This window comes from Narcine bancroftii, chromosome 6 (genome assembly GCF_036971445.1).
Source record: "Narcine bancroftii isolate sNarBan1 chromosome 6, sNarBan1.hap1, whole genome shotgun sequence".
Lineage (NCBI taxonomy): Eukaryota > Metazoa > Chordata > Chondrichthyes > Torpediniformes > Narcinidae > Narcine > Narcine bancroftii.
This window is the reverse complement of record NC_091474.1, coordinates 85762509-85790141: the sequence shown is the minus strand read 5'-3', so window position 1 is coordinate 85790141 and position 27633 is coordinate 85762509. Positions and strand designations below refer to the sequence as shown.

General features: G+C 41.4%; 1 protein-coding gene and 1 long non-coding RNA gene across 2 annotated transcripts in view; both read right to left on the bottom strand.

Annotated features, from left to right (window-relative positions):
* Positions 1–27633, bottom strand: part of LOC138737313 (collagen alpha-1(XXIII) chain-like) — a 132243-nt gene that overhangs the window by 31886 nt on the left and 72724 nt on the right. The window lies entirely within an intron of this gene.
* LOC138736312 (uncharacterized) lies at positions 10686–26509 on the bottom strand. The gene is made up of 3 exons (XR_011340220.1): positions 26342–26509; positions 11074–11156; positions 10686–10967 (listed from the first exon to the last, which is right to left on the bottom strand). It is a non-coding gene; the product is annotated as an uncharacterized lncRNA (long non-coding RNA).

The following is a 27633-nucleotide window of genomic DNA, read 5'->3' as shown; positions in this document are numbered from 1 at the left end:
AAAAGGTAAGACAATACTTTTTTGGAACATGGGGATCTGGACAAGCTGGTGAAACAGATCATTCTTTGGAGGCATGTACTCTGTGCAGTGTGATGTACGGGTAAGTCAGAGGCTTCATCCAAGTGAATCTGAGAATGTTACCACATGAGCAAACAGTCCAAGGATATATGCCAGGTTGCATTAGACTAGAGGCTAATGGAAGTCACAGATCTCAGTGACAGAGAATAAAGTTGAGATGCAAGCCTTTTAAATTGTGGTATCAGGGCAGGAGTAAAACTTGTTGCTACTCAGACCAGTTTAAGTCAAACATGTTTAAGACAAATGGTGTACATTATTGCTGAATTCATTTGTGGGGGTTATTTATGCTGGACAAAGGGAGCTAAAACAAGAAGAAATGTCAAGAAGAAGAACTACACTTCATTTTAAGCCATTCCTCAACTGTATGACACCATCTAGTTCAAATTGTTCTTCAAATGCTTTGGTCCTGAAGTCCAATTAAATCTAGAACTTATATCTGATCTGTGTATGGAGCAGTATCTAACTTGGCAAAGGAATGGAGAGAGAAATTGTTAGGTTTATTGCAACGGAGCTGTGTGATGACACTTCCAGGAGTTCTGGTGTTGGCTGTGGATATAAAAACCTGTCAAGCTTTGTCATTTCCACGGACTTCACTTCATTCAATTAATTTCTGTCAGTGATTCAGTGTTGAGAACCTATTCAACTATCACTCACTTGTTTTTTCAATAATTGACAACTATGAGACTAGCTGTTATTCTTTCAGCTCAAAGAGAGCAATAAAATAAAGTTACCAAAACTAAATTGGTAATGCACTTTATTCAATTTGGTTTTAATTGTTAGATTCTTTATTTCTATCATTAAAAAATATCTAATCCAGTTTTGGACTCGGATCTATTTTCGACTTGTTAACCAGTACTCTTGGCTTCCCAGCATAAAAATCTGGTATTCTTGCCCTTGAATATATTCAATAATTCTGGATTCACATGGGGAGTTCCGAACATTCTGATACTCAGAGGAGATAATTCCCATATTCAGAGATCATGCCCTCCTAGTTCAAGATACCATTAGCTTGCATTTAATCTTGCATTTAAACATTATCCTAAAGTTCTAGGCCTTTGTACAGAAGACAGCTCCTTCTGGAATCCACCTTTCCCAGACAGCCTTCATTACAAGTCTATCACTCCATAATGACCAGAAATGTATGTAAGTGTAGAGTTTTGGTGAATGATCTAACTGTTGAGCCAGTAATAATGACTATAAATTAAATTGCCATTGCGGAAGGCAGTAGCAGAACTAATACATAGCTTGCTTCTCTGATTTTTCGCTCAACCAGGACTATTCAGTTGGCTTGGTGCCATTTATGCTGTGCTTGCTGGTTCCTTGCTGTTCTATATATTCACAGTCCATATTTTATCAAGGTGAGATAATAATTCAAGAGGCCCTACAGTTTTCATGTTGGTTTTGAGCCATATATGTAGATATTTGGATTTTGAAGCTTGTGAAAACTTTAAAAATAGTTAATTTTTTTTACCACAGTTTCCAGTCAAGTTTCTCAGAAGGCAGAATTCTAACTCTTCTATTGAGAGAAGGTTAGGCAAATGGCTTGAGGAAAATGGCTTTATGGAGAATGGAGGCCAAACAGCTGAAGAGAGGTGACAGAGCTAAATCAAAAATAGCAGCTTTCTGGCAAAACTAGATCAGTTTTCATCTACCAGATCCACATGAAATAACATCCCATTTCAGATGCAACTTTCTCCATTCTTTAAAAACAAATACCATTAACCTGGCATAAAAAAAAGCCCAGCAAGGGAAGTTGAGGACAATTTCTATTTTTGCTTCATGAGTTACTGTTAACTGGAATGCACCATCTGAAGGGCTCAGATTCAATTGTAACTTTCAAATTCTTCACTAGCCATCACCTCTTCTCCTGCTCCTATGCTCCTTCTTGGGATCTGATAACTAATATTTCCCAATTGGATTTCTGCAAATGTAAAGACAGCCTAATAATTTAAATGTTGACTCATTGAATTCACACCCTAAACAAAGGGGCAATGTATAGTGAGGACAGGGCCGATTGACAGTAGCTAACGAAGATACCAGCCTGTATATCTTTGAAATGTGGGAGGAAAACAGAGCACATGGAGGAAACCCAGACAGTGACGGGTGACTATGCAAACTCCACCTGGGCTGGAGGTTGAGACTGCTGGGTGTGCAGCATCGCTCCATTTACTCTCATTGCAAATCAGCAATGATGGTGCCAGCAGAATTCACTGCTACTGTTATAATTACTACACACAATGTGAAAGTCTTGGAGAGCCCAAAGAAATGTTCTTCATCATTTTAAGGCAGACCTTGGTGAAAATTTTGTAAAATAGATGAGGAATTTGAAGTAAATTGGCCAGATTCCTTGGAATATATCTTTGGATATGATGCCTTTGAAACACAAAGATTGTTTTAGACATATAAACAGTGAATGTTGGAAAAAAATTCAATGAACCTTCCCATAAAAAGTCATGAACTTGATACATTAACTCAGTTTAAGAATATCTATTGAGAGTGTACTGGTCGGCTGCATCACAGTGTAGTACAGTCGCTGCAGATAAATGGATCAGAGGTCAAACCACAGGACCATTAGAGTGATTAGAGAGAATCACTGGACTTTCCCTCCCTCCTCCCCCTCCATCAACGTGATCTACCGGGATCACTGTCTGAAGAGGCCAGGCAAATTCATTGAGGATCCCTTCCACCCTGCACACAGCACCTTTCAGCTGCTCCAGTAAGGGAAAAGATACAGGCGTATCAGAGCCAGCACCGCCAGGCTGAGGAACACCTTTTTCCCCGCGGACAATAAGAATGTTGAATGACCAAAGGAACTGCTCACACTAACCATTTGAGGCTCTTATATTCATAAAACAACATTTTTTTATTTGTATGGATGAAATACTCGTCCTACATATGTATTGTTTGTCTGTATGTGTGTCTTCTTCTTTGGCTTGGCTTCGCGGACGAAGATTTATGGAGGGGGTAAAAGTCCACGTCAGCTGCAGGCTCGTTTGTGGCTGACAAGTCCGATGCGGGACAGGCAGACACGGTTGCAGCGGCTGCAGGGGAAAAATGGTTGGTTGGGGTTGGGTGTTGGGTTTTTCCTCCTTTGCCTTTTGTCAGTGAGGTGGGCTCTGCGGTCTTCTTCAAAGGAGGTTGCTGCCCGCCAAACTGTGAGGCGCCAAGATGCACGGTTTGAGGCGATATCAGCCCACTGGCAGTGGTCAATGTGGCAGGCACCAATAGATTTCTTTAGGCAGTCCTTGTACCTTTTCTTTGGTGCACCTCTGTCACGGTGGCCAGTGGAGAGCTCACCATATAACACGATCTTGGGAAGGCGATGGTCCTCCATTCTGGAGACGTGACCCACCCAGCGCAGCTGGATCTTCAGCAGCGTGGACTCGATGCTGTCGACCTCTGCCATCTCGAGTACTTCGATGTTAAGGATGAAAGCGCTCCAATGGATGTTGAAGATGGAGCGGAGACAACGCTGGTGGAAGCGTTCTAGGAGCCGTAGGTGATGCCGGTAGAGGACCCATGATTCGGAGCCGAACAGGAGTGTGGGTATGACAACGGCTCTGTATACTCTAATCTTTGTGAGGTTTTTCAATTGGTTGTTTTTCCAGACTCTTTTGTGCAGTCTTCCAAAGGCGCTATTTGCCTTGGCGAGTCTGTTGTCTATCTCATTGTCAATCCTTGCATCTGATGAAATGGTGCAGCCGAGATAGGTAAACTGGTTGACCGTTTTGAGTTTTGTGTGCCCGATGGAGATGTGGGGGGGCTGGTAGTCATGGTGGGGAGCTGGCTGATGGAGGACCTCAGTTTTCTTCAGGCTGACTTCCAGGCCAAACACTTTGGCAGTTTGGCAGTTTCCGCAAAGCAGGACGTCAAGTGACAAACGAGATGTGCTCCACACCAGGGTCATGCCCAGCGCGGAATGCCACACTGACCACCGGCTGGTTCGCTGCAAGCTCAACCTTCACTTCAAGCCAAAGCCCAGGAACAGTAAAGCCCCCAGAAAGAGGTTCAATGTTGGAAACCTGCAGTCAGACGAAGCGAGAGGAAACTTCCAGGCAAACCTCAAAGCAAAGATTGACGATGCAACCCGCCTCACGGACCCGTCCCCTGAAACCCTCTGGGTTTGACTACCATACTGCAATCCACTGAAGAGGTACTGGGCTTCTCCTCCAGGAAAAACAAAGACTGGTTTGACGAAAACAGCCAGGAAATCCAGGAGCTGCTGGCAAAGAAGCGAGCTGCCCACCAGGCTCACCTTACAAAGCCGTCCTGTCCAGAGAAGAAACAAGCCTTCCGTCGCGCATGCAGCCATCTTCAGTGCAAACTCCGGGAGATCCAAAATGAGTGGTGGACTAGCCTCGCCAAACGAACCCAGCTCAGCGCGGACATTGGCGACTTCAGGGGTTTCTACGAGGCTCTAAAGGCTGTGTACGGCCCCTCACCCCAAGTCCAAAGCCCGCTGCGCAGCTCAGACGGCAAAGTCCTCCTCAGCGACAAGATCTCCATCCTCAACCGATGGTCAGAACACTTCCAATCTCTTTTCAGTGTCAACCGCTCAGTCCAAGATTCCGTCCTGCTCCAGCTCCCTCAACAGCCCCTAAGGCTAGAGCTGGATGAGGTCCTCACCCAGGATGAGACATATAAGGCAATCGAACAACTGAAAAGTGGCAAAGCAGCAGGTATGGATGGAATCCCCCCAGAGGTCTGGAAGGCTGGCGGCAAAACTCTGCATGCCAAACTGCATGAGTTTTTCAAGCTTTGTTGGGACCAAGGAAAACTACCTCAGGACCTTCGTGATGCCTGTATGTGTGTAATATATTAATAAAACAACATTTTTTTATTTGTATGGATGAAATACTCGTCCTGCATCTGTATTGTTTATCTGTATGTGTGTAATGTCTGGTTGTGTGTTTGTGCGTATTGCACGGAGGACCAGAGAATGCTGTTTCATCGGGATGTACTTGTACAATCAGATGACAATAAACTTGACTTGGGTTTCTTTCTCCTCAGATGCTATCTGACCTGCTAGGCATTTTGAGTTTTGACTGTTTTTGTTTTATTTCATATTTCTAGCAGTTGCATGGTTTTTTTTTGCTTTGATAGATACAGAACCCAGAAGGGTGGATGATCGGAAACTGCTTAACTGGTCTCGAACCAGATGTTCATAATCACTGAAATACAATTTACCTCTTTAAACTGAGAATCTGTGGAATTCTCTCCCTCAAAGTAATGAATGACACTCAGATGTTGAGTATACTCAAGATTGAGATTGATGGATATTGTTAGGTCTGCTTTGTTCATGAATGAGTGAGACAAACACCAGACTGAGTCGAAATCAGGGTTCTTTGTTCTTTATTACCGGATTGTAACACTTGCGACTAACCATGTTAGTCGGAGAATGCATTCTGCCGTTATCAGCAAAATGGTGATTTTTTATACCCTTGGATACATGCTTAGAACATCATCATATCATTACTTGTCCAATGACTAAAACTGTTGCTATCCTTTCCCTGCTAGCTTCCAGCCTCTCAATCCATCAATGTCTCTCTTATCTTGTAAGTACAAGGATGCATTCACATCTTGTTACAGCCCTGTACAGGGTAACTCCTTACACATTCCCATCTCATGATGTTTTACCTTACAATATGTGGGCACCAAGTGCCATTGAGTCCACAATGAGGATGAATAATTTCAGCAGTTCCGCGATGGGCTCTAGTACAATGAGCAAGACCCAAGAATTATAGATCACTCAACATCATGAGCCAATATCAAGTACCTTTGTGGCACTTGAGACAGACTGTCCTTCCAGAATTGATCTAATTAATCATCAGAGAAAATGCAGCAAGATTTAAAAGATGTATATCAATTATTAAGGAAAGGATAAGGATATGCACATGAAGGTGGAGCTGAGGTAATCAAAGTTATAATCAAAAGTAGAAGATGAGGGTGTGGATGTTTTTGAGGGCCAGTTTTCCTGCTCCAAACCTTGTAAAATACAATACTTCAACCAGGGCCGGCGCTACCATTAGACCAACTAGGCAGTTGCCTTGGGCACAGACCTCAGAGGGGGCACTATTGAATAGAGATTCCAACAGCTCCAGCACCTCTGCATCATGAATGACATGGTTCTGACTAACACACTATATGTATGTGCATTAGTCTGGTAAGGCTGAGGGAGGAAGTGGTACAGCACATGTCAAACATCACATCAGGTACTGCACCCACCATTCGCCCCGGTCAGCACTCCTTTCTCCCCCACGTTCAGCCTGGCCTATGGCGCAAAAGTCCGGCACTGGTTCTGACTTCAACTGTCCAATAATTCAGATTTCAGATTCCAAATTTCAGATACCAGATTTCAGATACCAGATTACCCTGAGGATGTTTTTCCTGCAGGTGTGAATTACCACTTATCGCTAGTACAAAAAAAGACTGTACACAAAGGTCCAGGACAGCACATAACAATTTGCCTCTAGATAAAAAAAATCCATTGATTTTCAACCAATATAGTTGGGTTGGGGGAAGGTGGGGTGGAAATCATCCACGGCTATTGAATTAACATAAATAAATTGTATTGATGCAAAAACTATAACTACAACAATAAAAATATCTTCAAAATATAAAGTGGTTAAAAATCTTTAATGTATATATCTAATTCTGATGCACATTTTTACTATAGAAGCCATCTTCATCGGAATAAAATGCACAGAGGCTACATGGATTCATCCAAAAACATATTATAAAGTTCTCAGAAAATGTGACTCAATTCTGACAGAAAAAAAAATTAACTTCTACTAAAAATAAAATTCTTGTCAATAACTGTACAATGGAATAAAACACTGTCAAAAGAAAATGAAAGTAAATAGCCACAAGATTTCAAAGATCAGTGTTGGCATTCAGTGCAGTTTGGAGACCGAGGGAAATCGTATCTGTCACTCGATGATCCATATTTACGAAAACAACAAACATTTACACTGTTATTTTATTTTTAAAAAATGCTTAAGTGAGATCAAACTTTCAAGTTAACTTAAAAATTTATCTGTTTCTTTCCTTAATTTAGAACTTATGGAGAAGATTAATGTGGGGAGATACCACATATGCACCAATGTCCAAAACTGATCACAGTCCAATGTGACATTTGAATCTGGTATTATATTTGGTGCAGATATCATGCGCTGAATGGTCTCTTTCCTGTGCTGTGTACTATTCTGTGTTCAAGGTGACCTTATGAGCAGATGTAATGACACCTCTGGAAATTTACCAGCTGTGGGCCATTTTCAACTGCTGACAAGGCCAAATTCAACCCCCTGCTATATTTCCAGTAGTTTAATTAATACTCTCTTTGTTTTCCATTGGGTTCAATGACTTGGGCCTGAGGCAATGGACTAATTACCCTGCAGTAATTGATATAAGATGCATTGTTACAGAGAAAGAAAGGAAGAAATCAAGTTCAGAGGAGCCAAATATTTGATCCCTAATTTATTAGGAATATTCAAAATGAATTTCTGCTGATTGAATATACAAGCGAATGGATTACAAGTACTCTGTGATATTGTTGCACTACTGTATTTCATTTTTAACACCCTAGAACCTCAGGATATGTGGCTAAGGAGGAAAATATCTGAAAAGTAGATTTCAAGGTCTATTAATAATATGGAATTGCTGAGATATAAAACAATTTCAAAGTGAACCTTCCAATTCTGCTCATAACTACAAGGATGTTTCATCGCTGTGCTTCCAGTTATATTGACACTTTAACTGCAAAGCACAAAACACACAAGGGCGATTCAGAAATGACAGGCAACTATATTCTGAACTTGTGAGTTTGACTTAAGAAAAATATACATCAGGGAGTTACGTGGTGGAGTAGTGGTTGGTTGGCTGGAACCAGCCCTCTCCAGAGAAAAGAAAAAAAGTGTGAAAAAACAGAGCTCAATAAACATAAAATACAGGAAGAGAAAGATAAAGTTACAGAGAAGAGACAGAAGATGGCCCCCCAAAAGAGAAAAAGTAAGAATAACTGAGAAAAGGGAAGAAGGAAAATCACTGAAGAAGAAAGAAGAAGACCTTACCTGCACGTCGGAGCAGAGAGCCACTGTGGAGAGGAGCAGCTGATCTCCGGTGTTGATGAGTCCCCAGAGGAGCGGTGTCCTCCCGACCAGCGAACTTCAAAAATGGCTCTCAGAGCCAAGAAGAGTTGCGCATGCACAGTACGCAAGTAAAAGAAAAGGTCAATGTCGATGGGAGGAGGACTCAGCTGGGGAGCGGCCAGCTGAGAGACGCACTGTATCGGGGTGTTCGGCTGGGGGAAGCAAACACGAAAGAAGAAAAGAAGAATGGTGAGAAAGAGAACAAAGGGCGGGAAGAAGATGAGTGGCAACGGGGCAACCGGCAGGCAGATGACCTGCGGCAGGAGACCCAGCAGCGGGTCAGCCTGCAGCAGGGAGCCCAGCAGTGGGTTGACCTGCAATGGAAGGCCCAACAACGGGTCGACCTGCAGTAGGAGGCCCAACAACGGGTCGACCTGCAGCAGGAGGCCCAACAACACACCAGCTGGAGGCCCAGCAAGGATACAGAAGCAGCTCACCAGAGTGAGATGAAGACATAAATACAGACTCAGAAGAAGAGGAGGAAGAAGACCAAGAATTTCAAAGGAAAGAAGAAGGTAAAATAGAAGGACAAAGTTTAGATAAAGCCTTTTTTGAAGAACAAATGTGGTAATTAAAAGAATGGCTATCATTAGAATTTAGTTCAATCAAAAGAAAAATGAAAAGAGCTGAAGACAGAATGCAAAGCTTAGAGTTGGTCATGACTGAAATAGGGAAAAGAGTAGAAAATGTGGAGGAACGAGAAGCTGCTGTAGAAATGGAGATAAATTATTTAAGAGGAAAGTTGGAAGAGAGCGAAAAAAAATTTAAGAGACACAAGATTTATTGTCACAAAAAATTGACGTATTGGAAAACTACAGTAGGCGAAACAACATAAAAATAGTGGGCCTAAAAGAAGGCAAAGAAAGGTTAGATATGAAGGAATTTATAAAAGGATGGATCCCGAAGGTGCTGGGAACAACAGATTCACATGAAGAAATAGAAATCGAAAGGGCGCATAGAGCGCTAGTACTGAAACCGCCACCACATAAAAAACTGAGATCCATATTGGAAAAATTTCTAAGACGTATAACAAGAGAAAACATACTGGAGCATGCAAGAAAGAAGGTTAGAGAAGACAATAAGCCATTGGAATATAAGGGACAAAAACTATTTTTTTACCTGGACATAAGCTTCGAACTTTAAAAGAAGAGGAAGGAATTTAACACGGCAAAAACAATCTTATGGAAGAAAGGGTATAACTTTATATTATGACATCCAGCGGTACTCAAAGTATTCATTCCTGGGGAACGGAATAGACTGTTCTCGGACCCAAAGAAAGCCCAAGAATTTGCTGAACATTTGCAGGACAAGAGAAGAGAGGAGGAGGAGTGACAAGAAGGATGACCGGCAAGAAAATATACAAAAATATGTAATAAATATAAAGTAAAGATAATGTATATATATAAAGATTTAAAGATGGATAAGAGAAGGGGAAGAAGGAAAAAAAAGAGAGAGAGCTTTGTTATAAGTATAGGAAAATAGTGTTCTCGGAGGGGTTTGGGGGTTGGAGAATAAGGGTCACAGTGAAATCGGTTGACGCTTGCGAGTAAGTTCGCAAACCGAATGGAAAGGGGAGTTGTGGTTGCTGTCAAGGGACAGGAGGCAATCCAAGGAGAGGAGGTTCATTTGGGGTTAAAGGGTTATTGTTTGTGGGGATTGTTGGGGTATTTCATGTCTTAAATGCGTTGTCATATATTGAGATTTAAAAGGAAAACTTAAAAAACAGTAATGGAAAAAAGGGATGGAGGTGGTGAAGAGGCAGTAAAGAAGTGAAAATAAAGATATAAGATGGACTCGTTGGACTAAATGACTATAAATATTAATGGAATATGTAGCCAAGTTTAAGTGTATCCCATTGGGAAAAAAAAATAACATATAATTTAAAAGACAAAGTTATAATGATTGGGGAAACCTGGGAACCATATATGGGACATGGCAGAAAGAGCAGGCCTAGGACCACCACCACCTAAAATGATAAGAAGATAAACACGATCAGATTTAATGTGAATAAATAGATGATACGTCTTTTTTGTTTGTATTCCTTTTGTGTAAAGATATTGTTTTATTGTATTTGATATGTCAAATATTTACTGTTTTTGGAGGGGGGTGGGAAGGGGGAAGGGAGGGATTGGGGGAAAAAAAGAGAAAATGTCACTGTGAATATTTAAAAAGATGCATCTGTAAATATATTGGTTGATATGGTTCATAGTGCGATAAATAAAGAATTACAAAAAAAATGAAAAATATACATCAAAGGTTACTATTTACAGTAAAACCCCTGGTATATGGTAAAACACTTATGCCAGATAAGTGAATTTTCCGGTTACTTGAGATTGTATGTTGCATAGATTGGCAAACTAATGTCAAGACGGGCCAATATAAAACTTCCGTATTTTTTACCTATTTATTTTCCACAATTTTATTGCCGGTTGCTTGAATTCTCAGAATATGAATACACATTGCAAGATGCAAGGATACAGACTGATCATTTAGTCATCCTCAAAATCACAAAATAAGATGTATTACCTCATAATTTAAAATGTAGCTCTGCACATTTTCCCACTTTGCTGGGAAAGTGTAAATTATTGGAGTGCTCCCAATTTTGACTTCTTTCTTTTCAGAATGTGGACATTAGAGGCATGCCAGTAATATTTCCTCATCTTTAATTGCCTTGAACAAGATGTTGCTAAATTGTCCAAGCTACCATCAGCATTCTGCAAGGATCATCTGTACATGTTCCTACTGGAGAAGCACATAATACCAATGCACATCAAATGAAACAACTTTAGATCACTTCTGCAATCAGTGTCTCTGTAACTTGATTCCAAATACTTAAAACTAAGCAAACCTTTTGTATGAGAGGCTTCAATATTAGGACACCAATTCCCTTGTTCCCATGCTACTGCTAAAAGACATGTTGCAGTAATTCACCTTTGGGGAAGAATGACAGTTGTGAATTCACAGACTCTTATTCCAGGATGATAGTTAACACATTTCAACAGGTCACAAGTGAATGAAGTAATGGAACCACAGTGAACAGTTGGGGGTGAGGGGGGAGGGGGATATCCCAGAAGCAGAGGGAATAAATCAATTAACTGTGGTGTTCAGGCATGAGGTATTATGGGTTTTTTTCCAAATGTGAAACTTTGAAGTGGATTTTAACCACATGAAACAGTGTCAGTGAGTTGGTTTCTGTGGATAATTTATCTATCCTTTCATAGTATCTCTTTTTTATGTCTCATGTCATATTGTGGTAATTTGATTTATACAATTCTAGTTGGTGTATCTTGCCTACCTGTAAAGCTGAAGCAAGCAAGAACTCTGGTACATCTATACATGACAATAAACTCATTTCTTTTGGGTTTGGGATTGGGTTTCATTTAAATCCCATTGGATCAGGTTCCTCCTGAATGTGGGCATGCATTATTGAAAGCGAAGGGAAATAGTGAGCTTACCAGTTACAACATTGAACCCTTTTTACACTGAAAAGCCGCATTATTGCTGTATACATGACTGTCTCTGGAAGCTGGCTTGCTTGTTCACACAGAACTGAAAAAATCCGTCTCCAGGAGTCAAATACGCTCCACTGCTGAGACTACCTACCAAAGTACAGGTAAGTCTAGACCCCTCCCCCAACCAACCCCCCCAATCCACCTTGTGATTCTTTCACTCGGTGCTCGAAAGGTGGACAAAACACAGCTTTCAAGCTCTGTGTAAAAGGGGCTACTCTCTTACACAATCTCAGGGTTGTGTGTGATGTCATGCATGTACTCTGACAATAAATTTGGACTTTGGACTTCTCTCAAAATCCAAAGATGAAGAATTCTAGCTCACTGCCTCTTCTAATCCCATCTCTGCCAACCTATATAAATCTTTATAAGGGACAGTGCAATATATTTAGACCAGTGAGGGTCACTTCTGCAATCTCACTGGCTATAATGTGTCAACCATAGCTTTGAACTACATTAAATTGTTCTCAAACATTTGCGATACTTCCTTCTGACAAGGGGAGGCCGTCCAGCCCATCATTCCTGTTTTAGCTCTCAGACCACTGTCATCAGTAACTTATTTTCTTATAACTTATCTCTCACAAATACTCACCAACTCGTCCCAATTTTTCTACCACTCAGCTACAATACAGGCAATTTAGAGCAGCCAATAAATCTACTAACAAGTTGGTCTTGAGGTTTTAGGATAAACTGGAACACCCAGAGTAAACCTACGGGGTCACAGGGAGAATACATAAATTCTACCCAGACAAGTTCAACCAGAGTTGCTGCAACTGGAGGGTAACAGCACTATCACATCACATACTGGAGCAACTGATCACCTCATTTCAAATGATGCAAGGCAGCATGACTCAATTCATCATTCTGAATCTCTCCAGACATCTGAAATTTCAGGCTGAATAGAAATTAGTCAAACAAGAACTCTGAAATCATCAGTAGTGGGGTGAACTAGCACTGGCTCCATCAATAATGATCAGAGTTCTCATTTACACATCTCAGCACTGGCTGAGCAAATTGCCCCATAGGAAAAAAGCAGACAAATACAAACATAACAGACTGAGAGGGCAGAGAGTCGGTCAAGACCAGTAAATTGGTGCAAGTGGTTGATGGGACAACCTGCAGTTAGCACTGTGTGAATCTTTAAGGTATTCCCTCAAATTGCAAGGCTGCCTTGTTGGAAGGGAAGTGGATTTAGTTAGCAAGAGGGCTTTTAATCAATCATGTTTTCAATATAATAAATTGAGAGCAAACAAAGAATTGCAGGACAAACTCAGAAGGTCAGGCAGCATGAATGAATAGAAAAGGTCAGTCAACGTTTTGGGTTTGAACCTTTTATCAAGACTAAAGGCCCTTTCACACTTGCGTCCACTAAATCGGCCGTTCAGTGTCCTGGAATAGGAATGGGGGTTTAGCTTTTCACACTTGATCACTCCTAACTGGGACACTGAATGTGTTCACACTTGCAAGGAGGAATCTCCAGAGTTAGGACTGTTTTACCTTCTACTGGTGAAGTCATGATGCATCGAGAGATGGTGGACCTACCCTAAATCCTGATCAATGTATTATGATCTTATATTTGAACAAAATTAATCATACCTAACTATAACATAATTAAGCTTTATATGCAGCACAGTATGAGCCCCTCAGCCCTGTTGTTGTTGTGCCAACCTATATAAATCTTTATAAGGGACAGTGGGAAAGTGCTAGCAATAAATAGCAGACAATCTTTAAACAGGTTGGGAAAGTTGGTAGTGCTTTAGCGCACAACTTGTACAGCGTGGGCAAGTTTATAGCACTATATCGCACAATTTATAAATACCATGGGAAAAAGTGATAGTGGACTTGCCCTCCCAGAATTATGTGGAGCAGAGACAGGGCTGTACGCATGGCTGCATGCATGGAGCATTCATGGAGGGGTTTCTCTGCCACACAGCATTCTGGGAAGTTAGGTCCGCTATTGCTAACTGTCCACCATGGACTTTATAAATTGTGTGCTATAGGCTACCAAGCTGTATAAAAATTGTCTGCTATTACTATTTTATTGCTATTTATTTCCTCTCTCTCTCCCCCTCTGTGACTTTCCCACGGCAAAGTTTATATCTTCATTTTAATCTTTTCTTTATTTATGTTCTTGCACTCATTCAAAAACTTGGGCAATTTCAATCCCACAATGCAATTGCCCATTTCACACTTACATGGTTGCAATGTCTGCATCTGTAGACCTTGGGGATTGTACTAGTGGTTGAGGTTGTCAATTTAAATGCCGATTGGCCATAAATTCCTGGGATCACTGCCAAGTATGAAAGGGGCTTAAGATTGAAAGATGAAATGACTTGTGTATCAAGGGAGAAGGAAGTTGGGGGAGGTGCTCAGATATGAAGGATAAAAGGTGTGGGAGGTGGAAAGACAGGTAGAGGGATAAACATTAGGAAGCTGGGGAGAAGAAAAGTGGAAAAAAAGTGCAGAGGAAAAAAATTTCAGGAGTATGTAAAAAAGAGATAAAAAATGAAATCTAATGAAGATACAGTCACCTAAAATGAGAAAAATCAATGTTCATGGTGTTTGTTTGAGTATTAGGAATACAATATGTTCTTCAAGTTTACCACTGACCTCACCCTGACAACAGATGAGACCAAGGATAGACATATCACTGTTGGAATGGTTGGGGTATTAAAATGGGTTGGCCACAGGAAATTGAAGATCACACCCACAAACAAAGCAAAAGTGTTCAGCAAACTGTTCACCAAATCTGTGTTTGGTCTCACCGATGTAGAGGAGGTTACAACAGGTTCATTGAAGGCAGCAGATTAGGTTAAATGTTGTACAGGTAAACCTATGCCTCATCTGGGAAGGTCTGTTTGTAGCCTCGGATGGAGGTGAGGGAGGAGACGTTGAGGCAGGCTTTGTACTTTCTGCTGTTCCAGTGGGAAGCATCTAAAGGGATACAAGCATGTGTGGGGAGGAAAAAGCAGATGGTATTTCCTGAATAGATTTATCTTTTCGAGAAGCCAATAGGGGTAGGAAGGGAAAGATGTGGCAGGTCGTGGGATTGTACTGAAGTTGGCGGAGGTGTCGGGGGATAATGTGTCTGATGCAGAGGAAGGCAGACTTGAGTAGAAAAAATTGGGGAATGCATTCCCCTCGAAAAGTTTCTCCATAGTTAAGAGTATAAACCTTAATGAATGAGAGTGCTCGGAGTTGACTGGAGCTTGATGAGCCAAATTGCCTTCTTCAGCGTCACAAAGAAATATACTGAATACAACATTTTTTAAAACATTTCCTGTTCATTCTGCAGACAAAGTCTTTTGCAATTCATTTTCATTCAATTTTAAGCAAAATATTTTTGCACATTTTTATCCAGTCATAGAAAGATAAACAACATGTTACCTCTGTGGGTAAAACAGTGGTAAACCTGACACTCCAGTGCTCACAAAAGAGCAGGTCCAATTCTGACAGCTACTTGGTTCAGAACTATGGGAGTTCTGCACTGTTGGAAGTGCTGCATTTTGGATGAGAAGTTAAATTCAGCCCCCGTCTATCTACTCAGCTGAATAACAAAATTTTTGTGGTATTAATCTGAACAGCAGGGGAGTTCTCCTGTGCCACAGGTAGTATTTATTCCTTAACCAACATAACTAAAAAAAAAATCATCTGTAACTCATAATAGATGACTGAGAACAGCACATTGCCACCTGCAAGGTTGGAGATGTTTAGTTACCTTCAGTTTTCACTCAGACAAAAGTTTACCGAGTTTCCTTTTGAGACTGAAAGCTCCATTAAACACTTGTCATTCATGAATTGTGCAGTGGAACCAACAATCTCTATAAACTTGAATTGGAGAACAACCTTGGATAAAAAAAAAAATTCTGTTTTTGGTTTCAATCCAAGCAATTTCACTGAAATAAAGCAGGATCTGGAACACATTTCACCAAGTAGATTTCTCTTGTGCTTTAAGAAATTGAAGAAAAGCACTTTTTAAAAATAAACCTTTCTGTCTGTGAATCAGTTTTCGCGCTGTCTGTACATGCATAAAAACTGAAAGGTGGATAAAAGGCAGAGGAATGGGGTGAAATTTTACTCATGTTTTTCAGCTTCAATCTGGAATTAATTTTGATGCCACTAAAATATTTTGAAATTATACATATTGCATTGGATAAATAAAACCATAATTATATCAAATGTGCATTTTAATTTACACCTAATTAATTTTTAAAAAATTGGTAACTGGCCCTTTCAGCCCACAAGTCCGTGCTGCCCGATTACACCCAGTTGACCTATTTGAAGGGTGGAAGGAAACCCACTCAGACACAGGGATAAGGTACAAACTCCTTACAGACAGTGTGGGATTCAAACCCCACTGGCACTGTAACAGAGCTGGGTTAACCACTACACTAACTGTGTCACCCAATTAAAGACAAGGGAATTTTATTTAAACCATTTAAAATAAAATCCAACAAATGGCGAACATCTTTCTTATTGGGTTTATTAATTTTGTAAAATGATCTTATAAATTTTCATGAGATACATCTTGATTCAGGTTGGTAATACATTTTAGGGGCTTCTCAAAACTGACTTACTTTCCTTAAATTTTCACATCAGGGTGTCCAATAATGGGGGCAAATTTTGTGTATAAATTGGCAGAGGTTGTGGTACTCATGCACAGTAATTTTATCTGATGTGGAGCTGCCTAACCTGTGATTGTTAAAGTCCCCGTGAACCCACCACCTGCACTCTGCATTCCCAGAACAGAATCACAGAAGAACTGAGAGGATTCCGCTTCTCCCCAAACCCTATCCTCACTGTGAGTCAAGCAAGTCACCCACAATTGCCATTTACACCGAATGTAACTCAATGCTCCTGGTGAGATAGGCTTGCCAACTTACTCGACTTTCTCATCGATGTAGTTTTTGCAGTGGTAAACAGGGGGTTCAAGGTAAATTGAGAGCCACAATCTTCAATTTGTATGAAATAAATACCTTCAACAAATGGATTCTAACTGCCCAACTACAAAGTACTTATTAAAAAATCTAATTAAAATAGCAAAACCAAGTCAAATCTATTTCTTTTCATGATGGCAGGGGACAGCATTGCGACATCTCCAAGCCCCAGGAATTTGGGACAAGCGCCAGGTGGATGAATGCACACTGCAGTACTTCTCTTTAATCTCCCCAATTGCAGAGATGAGTATGGAGAAGGCCAATAGCAGTGCTATGTCACATCTTGTACTTGGGAACAGAAGAAGGGAACACAGTGTCCTTAAATTAATTTTCTTAATGCATGCACTCCTCTTTTCAATCCATCTAAACAAATTAATCTTTTAGGGATACAAAACTGCTGCAAACACACAACAGGTCAGAGAGCATTATCAGGTCATGAAGTTATAGAGAGACACAGAAAGGAAATGGGCCCTTCAGCCCACCAAGTCTCTGCCTGTATGTACTGTTTTTCTCTCCTTACAAGTTGAATATTTCCTGCATTTTCTGTTTTTATCTCAGATTTTCAGCAGCGGCAATTTTTTGATTTTATTCACCTACCACAGGAGATTTTTTTTTTTTGCAAGGTATTTCTTTGAAAATGAGCCAAGTAATTCTGAAATATATGATCTTCCTCTTGCCAAGTTTCTAGGTGAGACTGACTTCCATGGAATTGCAGTTTATTCACTTTCATGTGAAAGCAATTTGGAATTACAAAACACAATAATTTCCATCTTCATCCTTGATGTCACTCAAGAGGCTAAATGATAACGGATGAAGTAATCAAGGCACAAACACAGGGGCTCCTGAGCCTCTGACGGACAGCTATATTGCAGCCAACCAGTGTTAAGTGTCCACTCTTGCCAAGTAGGAAGGCCAACAATCAAACTGTGCACAGTAAGATCCCACAAGCAGCACTGGGGTAACATCAATAAAAATTTTTGGGTCATATTGTTTGAGGGCTCGTTAAGAGCCACTGCACTAGGACAAACTTATGTGCTCCAAAACTGTGTCTCAAGGAACTTTGAGTTCATCTGTGAAAACGGAAAAGACCAGGTTAATTGTTTATGATCACATTGTATGATCTGCCTGGGCTGTTTATCTCCAAATTTCTTGAATGGGATCTAAACCATTGATTCCCAGTGAGGTGACAAGATGGTATTTTTTGAAACACTGACAGTAAGAAATGCAATAATCTCTCCAAATCTCTTTGCTTTTCTACGTTCAACTCCGACTTAAAACCTTCTTCTTTGATCTTGCCTGAGCCATTTGTTCTAATATTTCCTGCTTCCTGACATTAGTACAGGAATTACACAAAGTTCACTGTTGCCTGTGAAGTGCTTCGGAATGCCCAGAGGTCACACAAGGTGGTCTATATATGTGCATTCTTTCTTTCTTTGGTGGTGTCAATTTTGGCTCCTGTAAAGCCTTGGGATATTTTAGCACATTAGAATACACAATATAAATGGTAGTAGTACTATACAGAGGTGTGAATATTGCACAGTATTATATATCGTACTCTACTGTGGTTCCCAACTTTCTTGAATGAAAGGCACACTTGTTCACACTTGATAAAATGTATGACCCCACCTCTACCCATAAATGCCTCATGATAACAGGGGCTGCTCCTTTTACAGAGCTGAGGCTTCATCAAATTCCTGGGGACGTCTACTATGCAGCTGAGGCAGATAGTGTGCAAACATATTTAGTCTTTTGTTGACTCTTCAGCTAAATTACCTCAGTGTCATTAAACAGTAACAGGCAATATCTGATTAATTTCCAACAATATCTATTACAAACTAATGCATTCCCTCAAGACTCTTGACTACACTTCCTTACAAATTGCTTTCTACAGGTACTCCATTCTATATTCCCAGTCAGTTGTAATTTGTTTTGGTGACTTCATCAGTGCTTTTGAATGTCTTTTTTCCTTCTTCTGAGGAAGCTCTCAAATGTGTCTTTTTCAGAACTCTAGACTCCTACCCACAAGGATATGCTTTCCCTTTGCCAACATCTTCCATTCAATCAACCTCCACATTAAATACAACATCTGTGATAATTACAATGCCATGCCATCACCAGAGACATCTTACCATCCCCTTCCAGTATTCCAAAGAAACCAATTTCCTTGGTGATGCTCTAGTTCATTCTTCCATGTCCACCAACTCCTGCTCCTATTCTCACATCATCTTCCCACTCAAATGTCTTTTTACACTCCTTTCAGATGAGAATGCCATCTGTATTTCTTCCAATTTAGTGTATTGAATTTAATGGTCATAATAATAAAGTGATTCTCAACCATTTTTTCCACCCACAGATCACCTATGATATAATTGCTTCTTTTCCTCAATGGTAGTGCTCCCAGTTGATGTTCTCAATGGTGGGAAGAGTCTTGCCTGTGATGTCCTGGGCTGTGTCCACTACCTTTTGCAGGGATTTATGCTCAGGGGTATTGGTGTCTCCATACCAGACCATGATGCAGCTGGTCAGCACACTTTCCATCACACATCTGTAGAAATTTCCAAGGGTTTCTGATGTCATACTAAACCTCTGCAAACCCCTGAGGAAGTAGAGGCGCTGATGAACTTCCATCACGATGCCATTGGTGTGTTGGGTTCAGGGAAGATCCTCCGAGATAGTGACACTCAAGAACTTAAATTTGCTCACCCTCTCCACCTCTGATCTCCCAATGATCACTGGATTGTACACTTCTGGTTTTTCCTTCATGAAGTCAACTCCTTGGTTTTGGTGACATGAGTGTGAGGTTCTTGTTGGTACACCATTCAATTAAGTTTACAATCTCTCTCCAGTACGCTGATTCATCACCCCTTTTTATAGATGGTGATGGTAATTTTACTGTGTTTCCTGTGAATTTTAATATTCAAAATGGTGCCAGAGAGTTGCACACACAAAGATTTTAGTTGTATCTAGATGCAAATGACAATACACTAAAGTCTAAATCTAATTGTGTAGAGTGTATCCATAACGTTTCCCACTGAAGCAGAGCTACAAGATTAATGGGAAATTATATGACATGTCAATTCTGGCCAGAACCAAGCTCATAAATACCTCAGACATCGAGCTGCAGACAACATTTACAAGTGCCAATGTTTGGATGCAGAGGTCCAAAACATTATTAACTTGATAACTGGAGCTACAAGAGGTTGGGCCTCACTTCAGGAGCCAACTTTTACTGAAGCCCAGGCCTGGATTAACCATTAGCCATTAAGCAAAATAAGCACATGCTTAGGGCACCAAGGGAAGGGGGCCACACTGCTTTTCACTGTGTCTCTGTACATGTAGAAAACATACAGCCCTTCAGCCCATGATGTTGTATTGACTTATATAAACCTACTCTACGATTAATCTTAGCCTCACAGGGTTAGATTGATTGTAACTCAATGACCATAGCCCTCCATTTTCCTTACATCCATGTACCTGTCTAAGAATCTTTAAAATTTACCACCATCCACCACACCCTAGCAGTGCATTCCAGGCACCCAGCAGTCTGTGTAAAAGACCACTGAGATCTTACCAAAATTTTCCTCTACTCACCTTAAATCAGAATTGGCCATTGATTCCCTGGGGAAAAGATGCTGGGTGTCCACTATATCCATGCCTCTTTAACTCTTCTACACCTCTAATAAGTCGCCTCTCATTGCTCTGAAGCAAAAACCCCTAGCTAAATCAACTTTTCCTCATTAAATGTTGTTTTTCATAAATTAGTTTCAGTTCTTCTCTGAGTTTTGTCACAGCAAAAGATTACAAGGTGGACAGAGAAAAGGGTTCACACACGTCTAACATCTTCACCAATTTGCGGAAATCTCCGGCCTCTGACCATTCAAAAAGGACAAGGAGAATTCAGGATAGCATGAGAACATTTAAGTCCATTTATCAGAAGCACACAGAATCCCAGCATATCTGATAATGAGCATGCACCACCTCCCCCAATATCCCAATATCCCAGGCACCTCCTGCCTCTCAGTCTGTTGATACCACACCGGTGTCAAAAGTCATTGCAGAAATGAACTACAGTAAAAACCTGTTATCTGGAATTTGAGCATGGGCAGCCTCAAGCAACTCGCAAAAAAAAGGTAAAAATTTTGGAAGTTTAAAATTGGCTCGTTTTGCCATTAGTTCACCAATCACACAACACGCAACCGCAAGATTTACTTATCTGGCATCTACCAATCCACATAGATGCTGGTTACCTGAGGTTTTACTGTAAATGCAAGTCATTGTTCACCTTTAGGAACTTCCTAAGATACAGAGATATTGCCCAGATCAGGGTGGTGGTAATTGAAAAAGTTTGGCAGCACAAATAAATGTTTTATGGTTATATTCACAAAAAGATAAACATAAAACTTTTGACATTAAAATTATTGGCTTAGCTGCAGAGAGTTTTAATTCAGATGAATTTCAATGATTAATTTGTCTAAAACAGACAATTACCTACAAAATAAATCAGTTAAAATGTATGGTAGCAATTTTTGCCATGCATCATACAACCTAAACACAAAGGCAGGAATCAACAAAAAAACCCACAAAAATTTGTTGGTGCAAAACCATTCATTCATGACAGTGTTCTCATAGTGTTAAGCAGGTCAATGTAAAATGCTTTCTTTCAAATCCTGAAACCTCACATGGATTTCCCACAAGATGACTCCAATCATGTTTGAAACTTTTCTTTTCACTTTATTTTCTTCCATTCCTGAAAATAATATCTGACACAAATTTCAGTATGTATTTTCTGGCATGCTCGAAACAAAGGACAACAAAAATAAAATAATGTTGACAGAAGATGTGTTTCCTTTGGTGACAAAGTAATCTTGTACCTCGATGATCTCTCATTTCAGAAAACTGACCTTCCCTATTGTTCTGCTGTCACTTCCCAATTCCACATACAACCATGTACTTCCACTGGAAGTGACAAGTACACAAAAGAAACGTTATAATGTTCCATTGTGTACATAACGAACCCGAAAGCTTATCCATTGCAGAAAGGGACAAATAAAATAAACTCTGCCATTGGCCTTTTTGTCTGGAGTTACTTCCTTCTCCTGTCACTTCAGTCAGATTAAAATCAGCACCTTGCAACCCAGGCAGAAATCTGGTACATTGTGCACATCTCAGTGAGCTGCATAAGATACAAATGCTTTTTTTTAATCTAATTTATGTACAAAATCCAATTCCCTTTTTGCCAAAGATTTGGAATATCTGATTCTGAAGACCTTTGCTTCTCTTGGCCAGAATTAAAATTCCAATGAAAGAGATGATGTCATGAGATTCAAGATTCAATTAATTATCAAGGTAATAAAACCGTGTCGAATTACATGAAATTTCTTTTTGCGTGCTGCAAGGCAACACTGGCAGGAATTGCCTAGGTGTCTCTTGCAGTCAGACTTACAGTCAGAGAGAGAGAGAGAAGCAAAAGAGAGTCCACCCAGAGTTACCAAGTGTCCATAAATTAGCCTCCAGTGCTTCCTCAGCCCCTACAGCCCAAACAGGAACACTTCAACACCCTCGGCACCTCCTTGCATCTCAGTTCTGATGCCTGGTACCCCTCCAGCCAGTTCAAGCCAGTCTCCAGCAGATGGCAGCTCGGCACGAGTCTCCTGTCAGCAGTCTCCAGCAGCCCACAGCTTCCACAGGTTCCTTGCCTCAAGTCATTAGCAGGCCGTTCCATGCTCTGGTCCCTCAGCCACACAGACCCTCACTGATCCAAACAACATGTGTTTGTAGTAATAACTGAACTACTATCCACTCAGCCCTTTTCTTGTTCTGCATATTAATTGAAGCGTTGTCTCCGCTCCATCCTCAACATCCATTGGAGCGCTTTCATCCCTAACGTCGAAGTACTCGAGATGGCAGAGGTCGACAGCATCGAGTCCACGCTGCTGAAGATCCAGCTGCGCTGGATGGGTCACGTCTCCAGAATGGAGGACCATCGCCTTCTCAAGATCGTGTTATATGGCGAGCTCTCCACTGGCCACCGTGACAGAGGTGCACCAAAGAAAAGGTACAAGGACTGCCTAAAGAAATCTCTTGGTGCCTGCCACATTGACCACCGCCAGTGGGCTGATAACGCCTCAAACCGTGCATCTTGGCGCCTCACAGTTTGGCGGGCAGCAACCTCCTTTGAAGAAGAACGCAGAGCCCACCTCACTGACAAAAGGCAAAGGAGGAAAAACCCAACACCCAACCCCAACCAACCAATTTTCCCCTGCAGCCGCTGCAACCGTGTCTGCCTGTCCCGCATCGGACTTGTCAGCCACAAACGAGCCTGCAGCTGACGTGGACTTTTACCCCCTCCATAAATCTTCGTCCGCGAAGCCAAGCCAAAGAAAGAAGATATTAATAACATAGTCAGCAGCATTAACAAGATCAAGAAAAAAAAAATCCCACTTAATTACACCAAAAGTTATTGGGTCTCAGTTTTTGAGTTGGCAACCAGCAATGGATAAATCAAGCACCCCTGTGGTGTTGACTGTCACAGACTGATATCCAGGTTAACTCTTGGAGCTGTCTGGTTGAGATCAACCCAATGGAAAAGGTACACTTCTTGTCTTCAATCAATGGACTTGGATTAGATTTGTTCTAATTTTTAAATTTAGACAGCACAGCAACAGGCTCTTTTAGCGCACGAGCCAGTGCTGCCCCAATTAACCTACAGTCTCGTACATTTTGGAGGAAACAGGAGCACCCGGAGGATACATGGGATTTAAACCTGGATCATTGGTGCGGTAATAGCGTTGTACTAACCGCTACACCAACCATGCTATCCTGATTCCAGAAATTAAATTGGAGAGAAGTTCCACTCCAGACCGAAGCTAAAAGTTGCAAGCATCAGAGGTGTAGAAAAAGTTTGAAGTCTGATGTTTGGCCTGCTTTCCAAATCAAATTGCCTGACAACAAGCAAAGAAGAGAAATTGCTGGAGATACTCAGGTGATCAGGCATATGTAGAGATAGAAATAAAGTAAACTTCATCCTAACAACCTTTCATCAAAAAGACACGAAATATATGCTGTTTCTCTCATCGCAGAATTTTGACCATATCCTGCATTTTTATTTCAGATTTTCAGCAGCTGTAGTTTTCTTGTTTGTTTTAACAAGTTGTGATGACGGCCAATAGGACAAATTATTCCGCACTAAGGTGCTTACAGGGATGAAGAACAAGAATTCTACATCTTCATCTCCTCCTTTCTCCTTTACTGGAAGATACTTTGCCAAAGTATTTTCCAATTTAACATGAAAGATGCAAGAGTTATATAACCACAGCTTGTCCACCCATAGAATGTGACCACATCTTCCAGTGGCCTTACAGTGCTATTAATGCTTCTCAAGGAAAGATTAGCTGGAATTATGTTAGAGGTTACTGTGTAAAACATGTCAGGCATATCAAAAGGCCATATTTTGTACAGAATTATCCAAATCCTTGAAATTTACTTGAAGGTTTCTTATTTAGCATGATGCACTTTTATTTTAAATTTAGAGATACAGCGTGGTGGCAGGCCCTTCCGGCCCACGAGTCCACGCCGTGGGAAGAAACTGGAGCACCTGGAGGAAACCCACGTAGACACAGGAAGAATGTACAAAATCTTACAAACAGCGTCGGATTTGAGCTGTAATACCATTGCGCAAACCACTACGCTATTCATGCCATCTGTGAAGATGAACTAAAGCCTCTGTACACTGCAAGATCTGTGTATAAGATCTGTAACTTACAGACTGGAATGACAAGATCAGAATTTTCCATAATGGACAAAAACTCTGAAGTTCCTCATTTAAAATACCTTCATCTCTAACTCTTGAACTGCCCCTTTAAGGTACTGATCAATGGCTACTTGCTGCCAGTTCCTCCATTAGCTACATGCTAGTATTTTGCCACATTGAAGGTACAATATGGAATTGAAGTTTCACCACTTTGCTCAATCCCCAATTGTGAAATGCTGGATCAGGAACAAATGTAAGTCAGCAAGCAATCATGCTTAACTTTTATTTTTCCTATTCACACTTCTCCGTAACAGTTAGGTCCCGCCCATCAGATGCGATGAAAAACTGAGGTTCAGTGACTGTGTTCTGTTGGTTTCACATTGGCATTAAAGCCACCATAGCAATTTTCAAATAATGGAGAGTTTCACCTCTGACACTCCCCTATACCACACTGGTACAATTATAACGTGCAAAGGGTAGTTAGTACCCCCCAAAATACAGGGAACTCCTGTGAAAAAAACATACAGAGAGAATGTCCATACAAAGGTCTTCAACCTGAAATGTTAACTCTCTTTCTCTTTCCACTGTCACTGCCTGAATTGCTGAGTATTTCCATCATTTTCTGTTTTTGTTTCAGATTTCCAGCATGCACATGCTCTTTTGATTCTCAGACCTTATCCCCACTCCCAACTTGGATCTAGAAATTCACTCTGCATGCACACATTACTCTATCACTGGGCATCGTGGAATAAAAAGTAGAACATCCATCTAATCTCTGATTCTTTCATTTCAAAATTTATCATTGCCTCAATAGGTGGCACGGTTAGAATAGCGGTTAGTGCAACGCTGTTACAGCACCAGTGATTGGGATTGGGGTTCAAATCCCGTGCTTTCTGTAAGCAATTTACACGTTCTCCTTGTGTCTGTGTGGGTTTCCTCTGGGTGCTCCAGTTTCCTCCCACAGTTGAAGATTGGACGGCACAGGTTCATGGGCCAAAAGGGCCTGTTACCCTGCTGTATGTCAAAATAAATTTAAATCCAAGACATCAAAAGGCACTGAATCAGCCTTTCACAAGTTTCAGGCTTTGTACTACACAAGTGCTGAGCAAGCAAAGGAAAACAGGTCATTGCCATGGGGGAAATGGGGTGAGAGGACTATATGTAACCTCTATGTCCCAAAGATGTGTGCGTGTTGATGGGTTAAGAGGCCTCTGTAAATTGGCAATTGTGTTTAGGTGAGTGGCAGAATATGGGTAGGGTGGTGCTGATGGGAATGTGGGGAGAATCAAATAGGATTAGGAGAAGATTAGGGTAAACTGGTACTTGGTCAGCAGAGACACATGGTCCAAAGGGCCTTGCACAGTGTAATGTCTGTCCAACACAAGAATTCTACTTGTACATCTTGATTGCAGTCTGGGGAAATTGACTTTCCTAGGTGTAGCAATGAAAAACGTGTTATGCAACTTTCAAAGCTAAACATTACAAGGAATGAAAGGGTTAATATATGAGGAATGATTGTTAGCTCTTGGAACTCGTTGGAGTCCAGAAGGATGAGGGGGAACCTCATGGAGACATTACGAATGCTGAAAGACCTGGACAGAGTAGATGTGAAAAGGATGTTTCCCTTAGAAAAGAGGACATAATTTCAGGACAAAAGGGTGTTAATTTGAAAGAGAGATGTAAAAAAATGTCTTTAGTCAGAGCTTTATGAGTCTGTGGAACTGTTTGCCACAGGCAGCTGTGGAAGTGAGGTCATTGGGTATTTTTACGGCAGAGATTGATATGTCTTTGATTAGTCAGGGCATCGAGGGTTACGGGGAGAAAGCCGGAGAGTGGGCCTGAGTGAGTGGATGGATCGGCCCTTGATTAGAATGGAGGAACAGACTCGATGGGCCAATGGGCCTACTTCTGCTCCTATACCTTGTGATCTTGTGAAGCAGCCTTGCAAGAATACGACTCAGCATCTGCATGGCAACTCTGCATTCATTGTTCTTCATTCTTAACATTTGAAGAGGAAGATGGTTCCTCTAGCATTAAATGATTAAAGGCAATCCAAAGGATTGCTAGGCTCTTCATACTTTAAAGGTGGACTTGGTACCATTTTTAAATTGTTACAATATCATGATGAAAAGTTATAATCATGACACCACAATGATCACCACGGTGACGGACCGGCAAGGGGCTCGAAGGCTAAGGGACACACACAAGTGGTGAGCTGTGGCAACTTGCAGGCGAGGAACCGACACAGGCTGTTAGGGACTTTGAGGTGAAGGGAGTTTCACCAGGTTGGGAGAAGCTAGAAACTGACTCATGGAAGCCAGACTTTGAGGGCAGGAATCAAGATCATGCTCATTGCAAGGAGGGTTCCTGAAAGAGCCTGGATGCTGAAGGCTTCCTCATTGTGTTTGCGATGGTTTGAACTGGACTGGAGCCTTGTGTGGCTGCAACTGAAGCGCTGAAGGCAGATCCATGAACACTCAGTAACTGGGGGGACTCTCATTTGCTTCTCTTTCTCTGGCTGTAAGCGGCACTGGGTAATGCTGATGGCAAATCTTTGTCTGCCTTACAGCAGACAAAAGGCAATTTCATATAATATTCTTATCTTTGGCTTGGCTTCGCGGATGAAGATTTACGGAAGGGTATGTCCACGTCTGCTGCAGGCTCGTTGGTGACTGACAAGTCCGATGCGGGACAGGCAGGCACGGTATTTCTGTTTTATATATCTTTGGCTTGGCTTCACGGACGAAGATTTATGGAGGGGTAATGTCCACGTCAGCTGCAGGCTCGATTGTGGCTGACAAGTCCGATGTGGGACAGGCAGACACGGTTGCAGCGGTTGCAAGGGAAAATTGGTTGGTTGGGGTTGGGTGTTGGGTTTTTCCTCCTTTGTCTTTTGACAGTGAGGTGGGCTCTGCGGTCTTCTTCAAAGGAGGTTGCTGCCCGCCGAACTGTGAGGCGCCAAGATGCACGGTTTGAGGCGATATCAGCCCACTGGCGGTGGTCAACGTGGTAGGCACCAAGAGATTTCTTTCGGCAGTCCTTGTACCTCTTCTTTGGTGCACCTCTGTCTCGGTGGCCAATGGAGAGCTCGCCATATAACACGATCTTGGGAAGGCGATGGTCCTCCATTCTGGAGACATGACCTACCCAGCGCAATTTGATCTTCAGCAGCGTGGATTCGATGCTGTTGGCCTCTGCCATCTCGAGTACTT